At 34.1% G+C, this 19,251-nt stretch overlaps 1 protein-coding gene across 2 annotated transcripts in view; it reads left to right on the forward strand.

Moving 5' to 3' along the window:
- The window catches only part of TENM2 (teneurin transmembrane protein 2), a 1,011,554-nt gene that overhangs the window by 450,516 nt on the left and 541,787 nt on the right, over nucleotides 1-19,251 (forward strand). The window contains exon 1 of one of the 2 annotated variants that reach the window (XM_081934448.1): nucleotides 11,984-12,054. The exons of the other annotated variant lie outside the window; for it this stretch is intronic. The gene's annotated coding sequence lies outside the window, so the exon portion shown is untranslated. Of the gene's footprint in view, nucleotides 1-11,983; nucleotides 12,055-19,251 lie in introns of those variants that run through there. 2 annotated transcript variants of the gene reach the window in all.

Below are 19,251 nucleotides of genomic sequence, written 5' to 3' on the forward strand. Positions count from 1 at the left end.
ATTTCAAGGGAAACTTTATTCCAGAGGGCAGGTGCTGTAACACCTGGGGGCACTGTGGTGGCTCAGCAGTTAAGACACTGGGGTTGTCATCTGGAAAGCTGGCAGCCTAGGTTCAACACTGAGCACCACGACATGGGGTGAGCTCCTGTTCTTGCTCTAGCTGCTACCTACCTAGCAGTTCAAAAGCTTGCAAATGCGAGTAAATAAATAGGTACCACTTTGGTGGGAAGGTAACAGCACTTCATGATGTCATGCTGATCACATGCTTGTAGAAATGTCTTCAGATAACACTGGCCAATGACTTTAAATGTAGATGAGCCCTACCTCCTATAATTAGCAACATAAAATCTGCAGGGCAGGTGCCTTAACAGAAAAGGGATATTTCCTGCAGTTTAAAAGATAACACTGTTTAACTGAAGGGACCCAGAGTGTGCCCACCCTGTTGGAGTACTGTAGACATAAATAATAACCATTAATAAATAAAAATAATTCACATTGACAAAACCACAATCAGTTAATTGCAAAAGGTAGATTTATATAGAACAGTTTATATCCTGCAATAATATCATTTCATACTATTATACAAGAATATCTGCCTAACCCAGGCAGGACTTGGGAAGGACCTAATATGTGGATAAAATGCCAAATCCAGTCTAAATATATGGATGACTGTGCAACCCACCATAATAAACATTTAAAACTATTAATAAGCTTATCCTAGGTCCTTGGAAAGGACTCAATAGACCAGGGATGTCAAACTCGCAGACCAGGGGCCAGATATGTCACACACTGGCCACACCGACCCCCGTTTTAGCAAGGGGGGGAAAGTTGCAATATGTCACAGGACTACAACACGATGATGCGAGTTTGACACTTCTGCAATAGACAGACAAAAATGCTAAATTCAGTCTGAACATCTGTCTGTCTGTGGGATGATCCAATAATACTAATAAATAACTAGACTCTGTCCCATGTAGGATTGTATATGTTATAACCAGCATTCTGAATTGCACTCAAAAGCGAACAGCCAACCAATGCAACTTGCAAGTGTCTCAAGGAAGGTACATAGCAAAAATTGAGTTGGGAAATGCCTAGAGCATGAGTTAGTTATGGGAAACTTCTCAATCTAGGAAAGGGCACAAATGTGGCTCCTCTGAGATCCAAAACTGTGGCAAACTAGAGAGAGTGTGTATCTTTGATCACATATGTTATGAGACTTGTCTGCCCTACTTAGATAGTTACTGCATACCATTAATGGTTAACCAACAGGGAAAAAATCTTGGTTGTTTTTCTATGACACATGAGGCAGGATGAAAGTTGACAGTAATAGATTCAATGACAAAACAAGCAGCTGAGAGGAACACAGAGAGCATAAAACTGCAGAGATTGTTTTATTCTTATCTATCACCATATGTTCTTAGTCTTCACATTTGTAGCCATTAAAAGCTATTAAGATGTAGAAAAGACAGCATACTTATTTGCAAATTTGGTTAAGTAAACATGTTTCCATAAATTCTTAGTGGCTGCTGGTTTGCCTTACACTTCCTTTTTCATATTTGTTAATACATGCTCATGTCCTCAAACAGCATTCTTCATATCGTCTTACAGCCACAAAATCTGTCTTTTCTTTGCTTTATTATGTTCTTTCCATTATATTTTCCATTGTTCCCCTACAGACCCCATTATCAATATTGGTATATAAATATATCACCAAAGATACAGCATGTCAGTAAACCAATAGGTAATATATTAAAATGAAATGTCATTTAATATATCAATAATAGCCATCTATGCTTATACAAGTGGAAAATGTGCATATATCAGCCCATTTTGTCAAATAAAGTTCCTGCGTTTAGCTGATATGCATAATTGCATGATTTTCTCTAGATTTGGATAGGGAAAAAGTGTGCTTACTCATCCAGTGATGTCATCAGGTGAATCTGTCTGAACATTTTCATTTTAGCTTATAGGACAAGTGTTGGTTGAGTTACCACATTTATTTGGACCTTCATTATCCTAATTTTAGCAATGCTGTTTGGTCTATTCTAGGGATGCATATTGGAGTTAAGTGAATTACCACAACTATAGTGTGTACATGGAATGGAGTATTTCCAAAGTAACAGAGTGCCATGAACAAGTTTTTTTTTTAGCAAAATATTGTTTGGGCCAATTAACATACTTTTAGTAAATGTGTGTGTGTATGGGAGGAAGGTTGTCTAAGGTTTTTTGATAGATTTTAGCATTGGTGACGGCTGATGGCATGTAACATCTTAATTTTAATCTTATTTATGTCTTATTCTTTCTATTTAAATCACTTTGAGTACATGTTGCTGTTAAAAACAATCTAGAAGTATTTTGAATAGATAAAATTGAGGCCCTTTGGAGCAAATCTGTAATATTTGTCTGTTTAGTTCAAGGATAACAATACAAAAATATTATCAGTGATAGCAGAAAAACCTTTGAATACTTTATAGTATCATCTAAAGATCTTGCAAATCATAGCTTCATATTATTGTGACATTCAGCTTGGAGTCTCAGCAACAGTCTGATAATTGATGGTTTTCAGGTTCTTGTGGGGGGAGGGGATTTTGACTGCTTTCATTTATCTAGGGCAGGAGCCAGCAACCTGTGGCTCTGGAGCCTCATGTGGCTCTTTCATCCCTCTGCTGTGGCGTCCTGTCACCAGTCAACTCCACAATAGATAGGGTTAGGGATAGGGTTATGGCTTTTGGTTAGGACAGATAGAGGAAAAAGGATGCTGTGCTAGGAAGAGACTCTATTGTGGGGGAAACGGACTTCCGGTCTGCTCCAGAATTGAAATAAGGGCTTTCAGTTAGGACCTTTGTGGCTTTTTGAGTGTTTAAGATTTTTTTTTTTTTTTTCTGAATGTCTCAACATTTATGCTGGATTCAACAGAAATGTTGTAGGGTTTTTTTTGCTACTGATGTTATGTTTTCACTTAAAGCTATAGCAATCTGATCAAGGAATTCCTATCTCCGTTTTTATTCCTCCCTTCACCAAAAGCAAAATAGAATGATGTTTGGCAGATGAATTCCACTTCACTGCTTACTGATACTTCTTGCTTGAAATGCTTGTTTGTAAATTCCACTGGGACAGAGCTTGGCCTATTCATTGAAAATGGGCTGCATTTCTATTTCAGATAGTAAATGAAAAAACAGAACATGCTATTGTAATGCATTTTATATTTTAGTTTATAGGGAAAAGTTTAGATGACTTATCACATTTATCTGGTCCTTTATTATCCTAACTTTAGCAATGTGGTTTGGATTATTCTAGAGATTCATATTGGAGTTAAGTGAATTATCATAGCAGTTGTATATTTATTTTATGGAATATTTCTAAAGTAAAGGAACACCATGAACAACAGTGTGCAGTTTTTTTTAACAAAATATTGTTTGTGCCAATATTTCATACTGATATGCTGAAATAATCTTTTATTGATTAACATACCTTTAAGTGTATGGTTTTGTTGTGTGTGCCTAGGTTTTTCTGATACCATGTTTCTTAATCCACACCTTCCATGCCACTGCTATAGCTTCATTTTAAATTTAATGGTTGCTGAAAATTGAAGATAAAATAAATTTTATAGCCTTGCTAAATATTTAAGATATGTGGATTGATTCCTTAATGAAAGTAACAAAAGGTTGGATAATGCCACCAATTACTAGCAAGAATTAATGAAATTATATATCATACTTGTATGTTTTTATCTATATACAGCATATGAAACATATTTGTATGCCTACACAGAAAGTATTAAATGACGTTTTCTCAATATATGGAGAATCCTCACAAATAATGAGACCTATATTAGTATACATATATATCTGTGTGTCTGTGTGTGTTGTATTTCTGCTGATAAATAAATAAAGGGAGACTAGTATAGATCTATTTCAACCTATTTAGGTCTCATCAGCTAGCCATACCCTTGGGCATACCAGGGGTTGTAACACAAATACATACATACATACATACATACATACATACATACATACATATACATACATACATACATACATACATATATATATATATATATGTAGATTTTCACGGAATGTTGCCTTTGTTACTCCCATATTTGAGCATACCAGGAGTTGTGACACAATACATACCTATTTCACTGGCTTAGCTGATAAAGGAGGGGAGCCTGTGGCTTAGTGGTTAATACATCTGCCTAATATGTAATACAGCCCAGGTTCAAATCCCAGTAAGGGTATGGCTAACTGATGAGAGCTAAATAGCTTGAAATAGATCTATACTAGTCCCCCTTTATTTATTTATCAGCACAAACACAACACAAATGTAACAAAGGCAACATTAAAAATATGGTTTTCTGCCTGGATGGTCTCCTGGAGTGAGCCGAAAGACAGAAAAGGGAAACAGTGTGTTCCCTCCCATATTTGGGCATACCAGGGGTTGTGACACAATACATACACACACACACACATACACACTAATTATTACATATATTCTAATATATATACTGGTCTCCAGCTCAACTATATCCTAAACCTTTTTGAAAAGGAAATCATAATATTGCAGAGTACAATGCAAATAGAAGTTTATTGCCCATTTTAACATGCCAGAAGTAAGCCAGCATGATGTTGTAGTTAAGGTTGTAGTTAAGGTTGTAGACTGAAGCAGAGATGAAGTCTTATTTTAGGAATGGAATCAGAGGGTGACTTTGGGCCAGTCATATCCAATTACAAATCAACCCCTCTCCCTTTTTGCATTATTAGCTTTGCTGCGAGAACTAAGCAAGTGGATCCTGCAACCATGTGGAACAAATATTCAGTAAAGCAACAACCACCACTTGATAAGATACAAATTTAATGGATAATTTTATTGAAGAAATTACTATTTACCATAATTATTTGTTCAAGTTATAAATTAAATAGAATGGATTAGAGCCCATGCAGGGATATTTTAATGAAAATTTGATCCCCCCCCCCCTGCTTCCTATGTCTTTATCCAATAATATGTAAACATTTCTTCCCGAGCAATTTTAGCAGAAATCCTCATCTTTATCTTAAATGACTGTCACTCTATAGAGCTATCTGGATCTGAGATTTTGTCAAGTATTGGGGGAAAAAAGGCAAAGCATGTTAGCAAGCAAGCAGAACACTTACGTTTGAAAAATTAAAGCAGCTCCCCCCTTTTTATAATTGTAATGATGGCTTTGAAGACTGTCCTCAGTTCTTTGTGCTTGGGCATACGTAGGGATCACTTTCACTGCGTCTGATAGTGAAGCAGTTGATGCATGAGGCTTCTTTGCTGCTTTGAAGAAAAGAGTTTGTTTTATTGGCAATAACATGCTTTCTGAGGTGCCCCTTTTGAATGCTATATACAGCCACAGATGATATTCCATGCTGTCACCACAATCTGAAATACACTGATAAGAGTTCTAAGAACATCTCATAACATTATTCTGCTGTAGATAATGAAAAACCAGTTAAATTGGGGGAGATAGCTTAATACCAGATACACTAACACTACCCACATATCTGGCCTTGTGTTTTGCAAACCACCTGCTCATGGGAAATTAAATCTCCAAATTTCTAATTTTAGTTCTGGCTAATACATTGTTAATGTGAGATTGTTTCAGATTTGTTTTATAGCCAAGCATTGCTGTGAATAATATAGATATATGGGCTGAAGGTGCATGTCATTTTGAGACTGATATTTTGCTCTTGGGACATACTCATCTAAGAGTTATCTAAGAGTGGTTAACCTTATTTTACGAAGTTTTCTGTCTGGTAACGCTATACTATAACTAGGGCATTCAAAACCTTTGCCAGTCCTATCCTTGAATACTGCTCACCTGCCTGGAACCCACACTATATTTCGGACATTAATACATTAGAGAAGGTCCAGGGGTATTTTACAAGAAGACTATACAACTCCTCTGCTTGTTATAGTATTCCTTATACCACCAGGCTTGAAATTTTAGGCCTGGATAACCTTGAACTACATCATCTACATTTTGACCTAAACTTAGTACACAAGATTATCTACCATAATGTCCTACCTGTTAGTGACTACTTTAACTTCAACTGCAATAACACAAGGGCTATCAATAGATGCAAACTAAATGTAATCCACTCTAATCTTGATAGCAGAAAATACAAATCCATCAATAGAGTAGTAAATGTCTGGAACACTCTACCTGATCCTGTTGTTAGTTTCTCTAACTCCTATAACTTTTACCTTAAACTGTCTACTATGGCCCTTACATGTTTCTTAAGAGGTCCCTAAGTGGGCGTGCATAAACACACTAGCATGCCTACTGTCCCTGTCCTACTGTCCCCATTTATATGTACTCATTTTATGTGTTTATGGCTTTATTTACTTATATTCATTTATTTGTGCCATTTGTCATGTGCCCATGTCTATGTCTATACTGATACTTGTTTCCTTGATAATAAATAATAAATAAAAATAAAAAAATAAATAAAAATAAATAAAAATAATAAATAATAAGTAGTAAGTAAGTAAGTAAGTAAGTAACTAAGTAAATAAATAAATAAATAAATAAATAAATAAATAAATAAATAAATAAATAAATAAATAAATAAATAAATAAATATCTGCATCTTGATGTATGCTTTCTTGGAGACCATAGACTTTGCTAAGATAATCACAGTTTTGAGTTATGTAGGTGAATACCACTCTAGCTCTGTTTTTTTTTCCTTTGGAGAAGTGAAACATGAACTGAATATGGAACAATGGCATATGACTTTTACTGTGTCCCGATCATAGGACCCATTGAAATGGCCTCCTTAAATGCCTGATTTCTGAGGCTACTTGGGGACTTTCCAGATTAATTGGCAGGTAGCTCTGTCTTGCACTGGGTGACTCCCTGGAATTCAGAGATAGCAAAACAGTATATGAGATTATGTGTGCCTTTGCCTTGCAGCTTGTTCTCAGATGTGGTATAGGGAATGAAGAAATATATAAAAATGATAGTTAAGAGTTTGTTGACATGAGATCAAAATTTAAATGAGGAAATACTATATGTGCCAGTGTTTGGGTCTACACATGATAAACATGCCAGAATCATCTTCTTCATATTTCTCATGTCCATAATTTTTGGTTCAGGATGATAGAGATAATTTTAAGAAAAGATACATTAAATAAGAATGTTCCTTATGTGCAAAGTAACATTGATTTACTTAGATCTGGAAATTTAACAGGGCAAACTGAGTAGTTATCTGGGAAAATGAAAGAGGTACTCTATACTATAAATTCTATCACTCTGGATTGGTTCCATGGACCACTTGATTCCTGTGGGCAGTGAGGCACCAACATTTTTGGGAAATATTTGAAAGTATCTATGTTTTATTATTGTTGTTGTTTAATCAATATTAAAGGTAAAGCATCTTATCTTTTATAGTTGTATTTATGTGTACATAAATGCTACAGCAACAAATTTCAGTGCTATAAATTATAATTACATTGACTATTTTGCAATGATTGTTAAAACATGAAAACGTGTAATTAAAAGAAATTTGAATTTGTGAATGGTATGCAAGGGAACAGATAATTCTGGATTCTACTTCAGAACAACTGTATTTGGAAATAATTTAAAGAATGTATCATGTAAATATGAAGAGCTAAGCTTTTTTAGTTTAAATGGCTTGGTGAATGTGGTTCAGGAAGGAGAAAAGTCAATAACTATTTCTTTGGCTTCAAGGACAAAGAAAGATCAAACAACGTATTAGAAATAAAATACAAAAAGGATATAATAGTAAAACAAATCAGAATATGGAATTGTTTCACTTAAGGACAATAGGTGAGGAGGGGGGAAATGGATTATTTTCTTTCAGTTGTATAATCAGATGAAGAAACAGCAGGCGACCTGGGGTGTAAATAGAACATCTCTGTTCTTGGGAGAAGTTTCTGCCTGTTACCTTCAAAGGTTATTTTTATTTCTTCGTATCTTCTTAGTCTCCAGTTTTATGTGAAGAATGCAATTTTATTTGCAAAGGAATTAGCATGCATATCATTTTTACTTTCTGTATTTGGCGGAGAAAGATAAAAAGGAAAAAAAGAGATTATTAAAGCAGAATAAAACAAAGAAATGTTTTTGCACAGAACTGTACATAAATGAGAACTTTGTGTTACAAAAGAAAGAAATTTGCATCTAGATTCTGCATGACTCAATATGTTTGGGGTATTATTGAAACACTGACATATTTTGAGTATTATTATAACTACTATTTAAATTTATAAAGAACTCTACTACAATTAGGATCAATTTTCAGTTAGACTAGAATGTTATAATTATTGTCAACAATTTTGAAGTAGGTAGGTGTGAAAATAATTTATATCTTGCAATTTTTTTTAGGATATAATGCTTGTCTTTTGTCCATGAATAGATAAAACCAGAGGACACAGAAAAATGCATTCTTTGAAAAGAAGGTGTTGGAAGATAAAACATTTGAATACTTTTGCAAATGTCATTTAGTACAACTAATATTTCTAAATACTTAAGAATGTGCAAATTGTTTCATTAAAAACCTCTTCTATCAGAAGTGCCTCAAGGTCCTCTTGAAGTCTTCTCTATGTGTCTGTATATCCTTGAAGGCTTTAACAGTAGACTTCAGGAGAGTGTGAAGCACCTGCATCCCATCTTCAAATATGTCTGGTTCCTTTATAGCTGCAAGGAAAGATATTTTCTCAATGATTTTATATAGGCCTGCAATCAATACTTCAATATTAACATTCTTAACTCATTATTCTTTTGAAGACATCAAAATAATACATTTGATTCTGTGCATAAAGTCAACTATTCAGTTTTACCTCAAACTGTTCCACGTTATGTGGAACATAGAAAATAGAAATATATTGTAAGCAAATGAAACTAAAAATATGCCATAATAAGATATGTGGCTAGTTCTAGTCTATATCAATGACATCATAACGTCTTTTCCTTATAGCAATATCATTTTGACTTACATACTGCTTCATAGTACTTTACAGCACTCTCTAAGCATTTTACAGACATATTGCCCCTAACAATATTGATCCTCATTTTATTGACCTTGGAAGGATGGGAGGCTAAGTCAAACTTAAACTGGTCAGGATCAAATTGCTGTCAATTGGCAGAGTTAGCCTGCAATACTGCATTCTAACTACTGTGCCTCCTTTTATTCTTCCAAGCTGCTATACCAGCGATAGCGAACCTTTTTTGGCTCGCGTGCCATAAGTGGGGGCAGTGCAGGGGGGTCATGTGCGGGTGTGCCGCACCCATAATGCAATGCACGATCCACAGCGCATGCGCGCACTACAGGCACTCCCATTTTACATGCTTTTTTTGCCCTCCCCAGGCTTCAGAGGCTTTATAGGAGCCTGGGGAGGGTGAAAACAGCCTCCCCCGCCCCCCTGGACGCCCTCCAGAGGTGTCAGGGAAGCCTCCGGACAGTCCCTGAAGCCTTCGGAGCGCTCAAAACGATCCTCCTAGCAAACTGGAAGTGACTTCTGGTTTGCTCGGAGGGTCATTTTGAACGCTCCGAAGGCTTCAGGGACCGTCCGGAGGCTTCCCTGACGCATTCGGAGCGCTCAAAACGACCCTCCGAGCAAACCGGAAGTGACTTCCGGTTTGCTCGAAGGGTCATTTTAAGCATTCCAAAGGCTTCAGGGACTGTCCGGAGGCTTCCCTGATGCCTACGGAGGGCGTCCGAGGGGGCGGGGAGGCTCTTTTTGCCTTCCCCAAGCTCCTATAAAGCCTCTGGAGCCTGGGGAGGGCGAAAAATGGCTTTAAAAAAGGGTGAACTCAGCTGGCCAGCGCGCGCATGCGTGTTGGCCAGCTGACAGGGCAGCGCTTTGCATGCCATGACAATTGGCTCCGCATGCCACCTGTGGCACGCATGCCATATGTTCACCATCACTGTCCTATACTGTATCCACTCATCTAATATACTGCTTTTGTTCTTCAAACTTCTTTTTTAAAAAAACAACAACAAAGTTTTATTGGTTTTTAAAGAAATAATATAGGAAAGGGGTAAAGAAAAGGTTACAAATTTTGGCAGTTGCAATGTGCGGCAGGAGTCCCCTCCCTCCATACTCATAGAATACAATTACAAAAAATTCAATACTAAATAACAATATTTAGTCAGCATGTAAATTCAGTTAATAATTTCGATCAATTTATATCAAGCGGATTTTCTTACTCATTTTTGTGATGTTTGCATGCCCTGATAAATGGCTCCGTGTGCCACCTGTGGCACGCATGCCATAGGTTCGCCATCACTGTCCTATACTATATCCACTCATCTAATATACTGCTTTTGTTCTTCAAACTTCTTAATTTTCTCTCTTTTTTATGACATCAACAATTCCTTCTTGTCATGACTTTCTTGGTCTTCACCTTTCTCTTCACCCATTCACTCTTCCTTTATCCTGTATGTTTGTTTTGTGATTCGTCATTTCCTTTCTTTATATGACAAAAGCACCACAAATTCATTACTTGCTGATACTTTCTTTTCTTGTTTCATATTTTAATATGTACATTTCTTAAGTGCCTCACAATTAAGAAAAAAAAACCATACTATACATTTACACCTCTGCTGATGTATCTGTTATGTCTGTATATAAAATTGGACAGAAATGAGTTTTGTATAGTCATTTTCACTTTCTTCAACAAATATTCATTCCTCTAAACAGATCACATCCTACTCAATGATTTTTTTGCAATGTATCATTGACTTAAAATATCTCCAGTTCTGCATATTAAGTAAACATTATATCAAGGTAAAAATAATTATTCATTTCCTTTAGGTTCTTTTCAATTTGTATATAAGTTGCATTCACTTACTCCATTTTTCTGTCAAATCCAACTACTCTAGACTTTGCTACATTAATTTTCAGATCCATACTATTTGCATTATACAGTCTATTTAACATTCATTGTAAATAATCCATCTACATTCAAAAATATATGAATATTCATGTTCCTGATCAATATACCTTCAATGTTATCAGAAATATTCCCTTATTTATTTTAGTTCATGATGTCAGTATGAACACCATATCACAAACATCTGTATTAAATCATATACATCATTGTAACTTCAAAAAATCAAATATCATGCTGTCATTAAATAATCAAGATTTGTTACACATCCCTGTACACATCTTATTCTTTCACAGTCTCAAACTATTTGCTAAGCATGTCTTTTAATTTCACATATCCTTTATTTCCATCATGTTACTATTCTTACTATATTCAGCAGCCAGCTTTCATATTTTTGCAAAACATTCCATAATTTAGGCAAATTCATTTTATTACACATTTTATTCTCTTCTTATATATTTAAAATTGATTTATGTTTTCATAAGGTCTATTACTATTGATATAATTGACCATCTTAAAATATAGCACCCGAAAGGCACATATTCCCTCCTCCCCCCAAAAAAAAACTTACTTAAACAACTCTTTCTCCAGTTTCCAAATTTGATTTTTAATCCAAGATGCCTGAATCTACCATAATAGTATAATTGTGGTAAGTCTCATACAGGATTGCAATAACTTGAATAGTCTTCAAACAAAGCAGATTGCCATTGAATGATGGTATGTTTATGTATTTATTTACTTCCAAGATTCTTTATTACCAGTATTACATGTTATTTAAAAAAAACACATTAACATTACAAGTGTCAAAACAGCTATGGAAAAACATCAATGGCAGTTAAAATAGGAAGTAAAACATACATGTCAATCTAGCTGTGAAGAAAGTGATATTTTAACCACTTTTTAAAGCCTGTTAAAAAAATAGTCGTCTGCATAAACCAGACAGGAACAAGATTCAATTAACTAATTCTAATTCATGGTAAGGTTATCTTAACATAATTTTGCACACACTTCCCTCTGCCATTTTTAACTGCTTGATCAATTAGGGCCGGTCCTTACCGGCCCTAATTGGAGACTCCTGCTTCTCTTGTGTTGTTATTACCTAGCCAACACCTTTCCCTCATTCCCTAAGGCTATCTGCACATTCATTACATCAACTAACAATAGTGGAAACTAACTGGGTGAGTTGCAGAGAACTATTGTTTGCAGTAACTTGCCTCTTCACCTTCCAAAGTGAAGTAATCTGGGATATCCCTTCTCAACCAAAAGGAACAATCTGGTCATATTCAATTTGAAGAAATGGGCCAATAGGTTTCTTGGGCCTTCCCCCAGTAGATTCTGAAGAATCTCCATATGAATTATCATTAGTCTTAAATGGTTTGTTTCTTTATGTTATGCCTAGAAGATTCATAACTTTCAATGTTTGTAAACATTTCCATTTCTTATTATGTATTGGTTCCATACCTTATTTATTATACGGTTTCATGCCTGAGCAGGGGGTTGGACTAGAAGACCTCCAAGGTCTCTTCTCTTCCCTTCCCTTCCATTCCATTTTTCTATTCCATTCTTAGTTTATATTGCATTTGTACTACTTTTGGTCTCTGACCATAAAATGGTTAAAAGAAATACACATTATAGATCACAAAGCTAATATTCATCCTACTAGATGTAAAGGTGAAAAATTGGAGGCATAATTATGACACATTTATACCTTTTGCTATTTTAGTTGAATAATCTGTTTGCTATTTTAGTTGAATAATCTGTTTTATTAAGTCTTTATTACATCTGTATGTTCTACATTGAATGTTACTATATTATATATCATTTATTTCTTTAGTATATACTGTATGTAAAATTGTAAAAAAAACTCATAATTGATTATGTTTATGCTTTTTTTTTATTCTGCTAAATCATGGGTAAGTGCCATACTTTTGAAGAATAGCTTTACCTATAGGATATAAAATAACCAATAGACTACAAATTCTTAAAATTTTCTATTTCACTTTCTTGGCTTCCATATAAATGAAAATATAACATAGAATCCAATTGTTTATATTTACAGTAGTGTAATTATGTTATATAAGATATAAGTTTGATTTTATTATCCAGCACATTTGTAAGGGAAATTACTTTATAAAGAAGATAGAAGAAAAAAAGTTTGGAAAAATAGCACATAAACATACTAAGCATAGAGGTTTGTGAATCAATAATGCACAAGTATTAAGTAACCACATTGATTCATAAGTGTGGTTTATTTACAGAATAAGGAAAGATATTCTATGTAAAGACTTCATTGATGATATATTTAAAGTTTGCTTACTCTTTTAAAATTGTTAAAGATGATAGATATGCTTTATTTGTCCCGATAATTTTAAAATACATTACTTTCCCACTGAGGTCATTTTTTAAAGTTTGTATCAAATGTGAATAATAATTTAGTAAGTAGATTAGGTGGAGCAATGGTTTCCATGAGAATTGAACAATCAAGTGTAATTGCTTTAAAGATTTTTAAAGTGAGGGAGGGAGAGAGAGAATTTGAAATTATGTCATTTAGGTTGACGCAGCAATGACAGAATGGGAGGAAAGAATGACTGAAATATTTTTGATTGTAAAAAGAAAATCCAGGATTCTAAAACAGACTAACATTCCATACTGATGGCTCGTCTAGCCATGAATTTTATTGATGTTCTGCCTTAGGGCATCTGAACAGGCAAATTAGGCAATCTTTTTTATTTGCTTCACATTATGGGATCAAGATATATTTATTTAATATTCCCCAATCATAAGCTTTATAATTTAAAATTTCAATATTTTTAATTTGATATTTTTATAACCCAAATGTTGATAAATCCCAAGAAGTATATATCTCAGCATCGGTGATAAAATAGTATTTAGCTTACTATGAACCGAAGTGGGAAGAGTAAAACATTAAACTTAAATTCTCCATTGAATAGAAAAGCCAGTTACTTAGGAAAAACATTATTGCTGTTTCAAAATATTTTGACGGTGTTATTTTTCTTTACATATAAGCAGCATTTCCATTTTCATACTGTTCATTACTTGTTTCCTGAAAATGTATTCAGAGAATGCTCACAAAAAGCTAGATAGCTTCTACAAATCCATTTATACTTTTAGTTTCATATAGCTTTCTAACTTAGTGCACCCCAGCAACTGTATCTGTGTGTGTGTGAGAGAGAGAGAGAGAAAGAGAGAGAGCACATGTGCAAGTGTGCCATATGTTGTTTACATCAACTAGCAACTTCCCAACTATACCCTGAGAGTTTTTTTTTTTTATTATAATCACTTCAGACCTGAATTATTGAGAAACTGCCTACCGAAATGTATTGTTTCACCAATCTTCAGATAAAAACTTTGTGGATTATTTCCTACTGAGATTTTGCAAGTTATTGAGATAAATATAACTGCAGCCATTCTTAAAAAGTATTACTGAAATCAATTCATTCTGATTCCTGGCTTAAACTGGAACCAAAACAGGTTTGAGATGACACGTTAAAAGGAGGGTATCATCTTCAATTTTTTAAAAATGTCTTTTCATAAAAATTGTCAGTCAGAAAAGATGATACTAGAACTCACTCTATCTATCTATCTATCTATCTATCTATCATCTATCTATCTATCTATCTATCTATCTATCTATCTATCTATCTATCTATCATCTATTTTTAGCCATCATAGACTATTATGGCTTTTGTTCCTATATTGAATCTACTGGTGATTTCAATATATTTGACCCATTGGATCATTGCTTAACATAGGTGTGAGAATCATCTTTGATGAAACACTTTTTAAAAAAGAAATGGATCTTGTTTTCCATCAAGAAACTATGAGTGAAGATTTTTAAATAAATGTTGGATACACTTTTCTCTAGGATGGTCTCAGGATTAGTTCTTCTGGGCAGGAGAATGGAGTAGAAGACCTTCAAAGTCTTTGCTGACCTGATGACTTTATAATGCTTTCAGTATCTGAACAGTTATTCAGAGCGTGAGAGAATTCTATGTTTACTCTTCTCATATAGAAATTATCATTAACTCTAGGTGGTCATCCAGCAATTTAATCAATATATGTTTCAAAGCCTAGAAAAGAAATATATAAATATATAAAGAGAGGAGAGAGGGAGGACCATGGTATTTTAAATCATGGGGTGTTTTATTTTATTTTTTCAATACACTTTTATGTTGATTGATCTTATTATTACAATTGTGTACTTCTCACATTTTGTGACTATATTCATTTATGAATTAACATTCTTATCAGAAAAAAATGCTTAACTTTATGTAGATTGGGTCCTTACATTCTACATGATTTAGATCTGTATTGAATTAGAGTTCTGTGCCGAGATAAAAGCCTTGAGGATAAGTTCTATAATACGGTAACAGCTGTCACCATCACATCATTAAGACATATATTCATCTGTAGCACCAGATAGATAAAATCAACTTTTCCTTTGACAGTAATGAAAGGCAAATGTGAAAAATGAGCCATTTGGGTTGCTCTCTCTTTGGACATTATCTTACTTTTTTTTGTTTTTCAAATTCCCTTTTTCTGAAGATTGTATGAATTGATTATTGAAAGATATATTTGAGCTTTTTGTGTATTAGTTTGTATGAATGGAGGAAGGGAGAAAAGAAAGACAGGAGAAATGAGATGGACTAATGTCAAATGTGAAATAACAACTACTTTTGCCTAATGCGCACTAAAAATAGAAAGTCTGCTTGTGTTAGAATGAGTTTTTAATAGATGAATAATTCATTTTATTTAGTTCAATGCAAGAAAATAAATTCAATAATCTATACTAATAATAGCCAGTTCAGGAAGCACTAAGGACTGCACCATTCAACCCTTAGCTACATATACTCTATTGTGTTTGAATAAATTTAATAAATACAACTTGCATTCTGCTTAGATATTTTGACTAGTGTCAATCAGTCTGATTCTTTTTAATCATTCAAAGTTACCACTTTTGTTTTACAACATTACACTATGCAGATTATTTAAACAAAAGCTCTACAGAAAAATGAGCCTGATTTTTTTCTACACATTCCAATTCAGTGTGATTATTCCCATGAGAAAGGTGTGGTCTTGCACTTTTTAAAAAAATACTAAATTACAAAGGTTCACACCCTTTGCAGTGACAATCATTAGCTTCAAGATAGTGTATGCAAGTGGACAACTGAAGCCTCATCTCTTTTTACATGCATGTTATAATATGACAATTTAATTGCTATATGTATGACACATACTGAAGAAAGCTGAAACTTTGATTACCTGGTCACTCCCTCCACTCTCAAAAAAGGCTTGTGGGTGCTTCTGTAATATCTGTGAATGTCTTGATTTTCATTGTTCAGCTCCCTTTTCATTGCTTAGCCTTCTTGATTCTCCATGTGACCTTCCAAATTTCATCATTGACATTTTTTTGGATAGTGAAATGTGGGCAGCCAGAGTGACTTCAGAATGAGATGTGCACCAGAACCAATAGAGTTTGAAAGGAATCCCCCAAAACATTGATATTTAAATACAAAGCAGAACAGGGATAGAATCAATTTGAAGAACCGCAAGCTAATTTTTGGCACAAATAATTTATGCAAAGCTGATTTTTACCAATAATTTCATTTGACCTTAGTATTGCAACCAAATGCATATTTAGTGCCACAGAAATATTTGGTTGAAATTCTTTTACATTTTTAAAAAGCATGTCTTTTTTTTTTTAAAAAAAAATTGTTATAAAGTATTCTGCCTAGTAGTGATTCAACAATGAGTTCAAGCTTTAAATAAATACCAAATTAATAATACTACTTAAAGAAAGAAAATATGTTGAAATAAATGGTAATTTATGAACTAGGTTAATATTAATTTACAACATTGATTAATATTAAATACACACTGTATTCAGTGCTTAACTTTTATGGAACATATCAAGCAGAAAATTCTAACTGTATTCATCAGCTGAAACCTATGCTTCCTAATTATACTTCATAGTGGTAATAACTCTTCCAGACCAGATTGTAAGGTTTAGCAGACAAAGACTATCTAATCAGAATCTGCTATCATAATGCTGGATGGCACCTCATTCACTTGATTTAAAATAAAATTTAACTTAATTTATTAACTTAACTTTTTAAAATAAGTTGCTTAATAGTTGTTAATGAGTCTAAAAATTTTATGATTTCCTGGCTTTTACTTACGATAAAATCAACTGATTTTAAGGTTGGATTTTTAACATAAATGCAAACTATTTCTCAATAGTTCTTAACAGTTGTTGGCTACGTATTCCTAAGTATTATTCAAGATTTTTTTGAAGTATTCTTGAAAAGCTGCTGTATTTTCTCTGAGCCTTTAAAAGCAAGAATAAGCTTCATCGGACAAAGAAAACAAACAAACAAACCTCTCAACTGATTATTCCTGGACCTGAACACTCGAAAAAGACATAGTATAAATCACTCGTGGCTTTGATATTAGCTAATGCAGAGCTATATAAGGGCCCTTAGTAGCATCACTCACAGATGCTACCATTAGGCATAACAAAAAAGAAAATGTTATCTGTGAATCAATATAAAAAGGTATGTTGTTTTATTTCAATTAATTCAACAATTGAATCTTCTGAGATTAATAATTATATCCTGAGTTGAACTATAGTTTTGTTCAAGCATTTAAGAGACAGGGTTTGTCCAGAAGGAGGAGAGGGAAGAATAACTACAGGTAGTCCTTGACCTACAACAGTTTGTTTAGTAACTGTTCAAAGTTACAACAGCACTGAAAAAAAGTGATGTAGACCGTTTTTCACACTGATGACCATTGTGGCATCCGCAAGGTTACATGATCAAAATTTAGACGCCTGGAAACTAGTTCATATTTATGACTGTTGCAATGTCCCAGGGTCATGTGATTATTTTGGTGACCTTCTGATCAGCAAAGGTCCTGGGGAAGACAGATTCACTTAACCACTCTGTTGCTAATGTAACAATTACAGTGATTCACTTAAAATTCACTTGAAAAAAGTCTCATTTAGCAACATAACTTTTGGTTCAATTGTGGTTGTAACTTGAGGAGTACCTCTTTTCCTTTTGGTGTTTTTTCTGTTCCCACCTACTTTTCCTCTTCTTCGTCTTCCTTTTTATGCTTTTCTTTCCCAAATCTACTATATCTTCCATGTCTTAGCCATTTCAACTTTGAATAAGTTCTAGACACTGAGAGGCCATGATTGTAACATTTTGGGAACTTTTTGTATGATTTTTGTACTCCATTTATGAAAGTATATAAGTATATTCTTCATGTACAAAAAATAAGCTGCTATCATTTTTTTAGGTGAGTCATTTTCAGTTCCACTGATAAAACTCAGCCATCAGAATCCTTCATTAAAGAGGATAAATCAGCTAAGCTTATATACAATAGTGGCTAGAGTATTGAACAACCTCACGTGCCATAGGTCCGCCATCACAAATCTGGTTGGTTGTGATGATTCCTTAATTAGGCTGTTGTTTATGTTAGTGTGTCTGAAATGGTAGTACCTTGATTGGAATATTGTTTTACTTTTTGATTGCTGGTCAAGTGTTAATCTTGGAATCTGCTCATCTGGGTGTTGATTGCTGGGTATTTATAATATATTAATTCTATGTTTTTTTTAATTATAACTATAAATTAAGCCAAATTTTGAATAAAATGTTCCTGAATGGATGGATTATTTAAGAGCTCTTGCTGTTTTCAATTTGCTAACCAAAGGATAGAAAACTAGCAAAATGCAATTAGCTTTAGCAATATTAGTATTTCAGAAATTAGTAGTAGTCAGACACAGTAATCTTTTCTAAGGGTGGTGGTGGTGGTTGAATTTATTTGCTTCCATGCTGCACAGAAAAATAAGGAGCTATTCATATGTTACCCATGGCATCTGGGTTTCTGTTTCACATACCTTCTAATTGGCGTGATATGAGAAATAGTATGCTTGCAAGGTAATATGTAGTTTAGAAGCCTGACTTTCCATAGGATGATTAGGATGAAACTGAGTTTTTGTTGCACTTGTGCCAGGCTTGCCCACTGTAGCCTTTAATGTAATCAGGGAATCCTGCATGTGCTGTAGACATGACTAAGGAGGGGGGGGTTGTAACCTAGAATGCATGTCTATGCAGATTCTCAGTCAGCCTGATCTTGGTTGTCCCAAAAGTCTTCAAGGAAAAACAAACTGCAGTTGCCTTTTGGGGAAAAAAAAAACCTTTGGGATAAGCCACTATACATTTTTCTATCTTCCTTCAAAAAGTTATGTGAAAGCCTTGATTGACCATTGCCATGATGGACAATTGAAAGCAACCTCTATGGGCCTATCTGGTGACGATCACAATTTAAAAATATTACATTTATCTTTTTTT

The sequence above is a fragment of the Natrix helvetica genome (assembly GCF_964273705.1).
Source record: "Natrix helvetica genome assembly, chromosome: 1".
NCBI lineage: Eukaryota > Metazoa > Chordata > Lepidosauria > Squamata > Natricidae > Natrix > Natrix helvetica.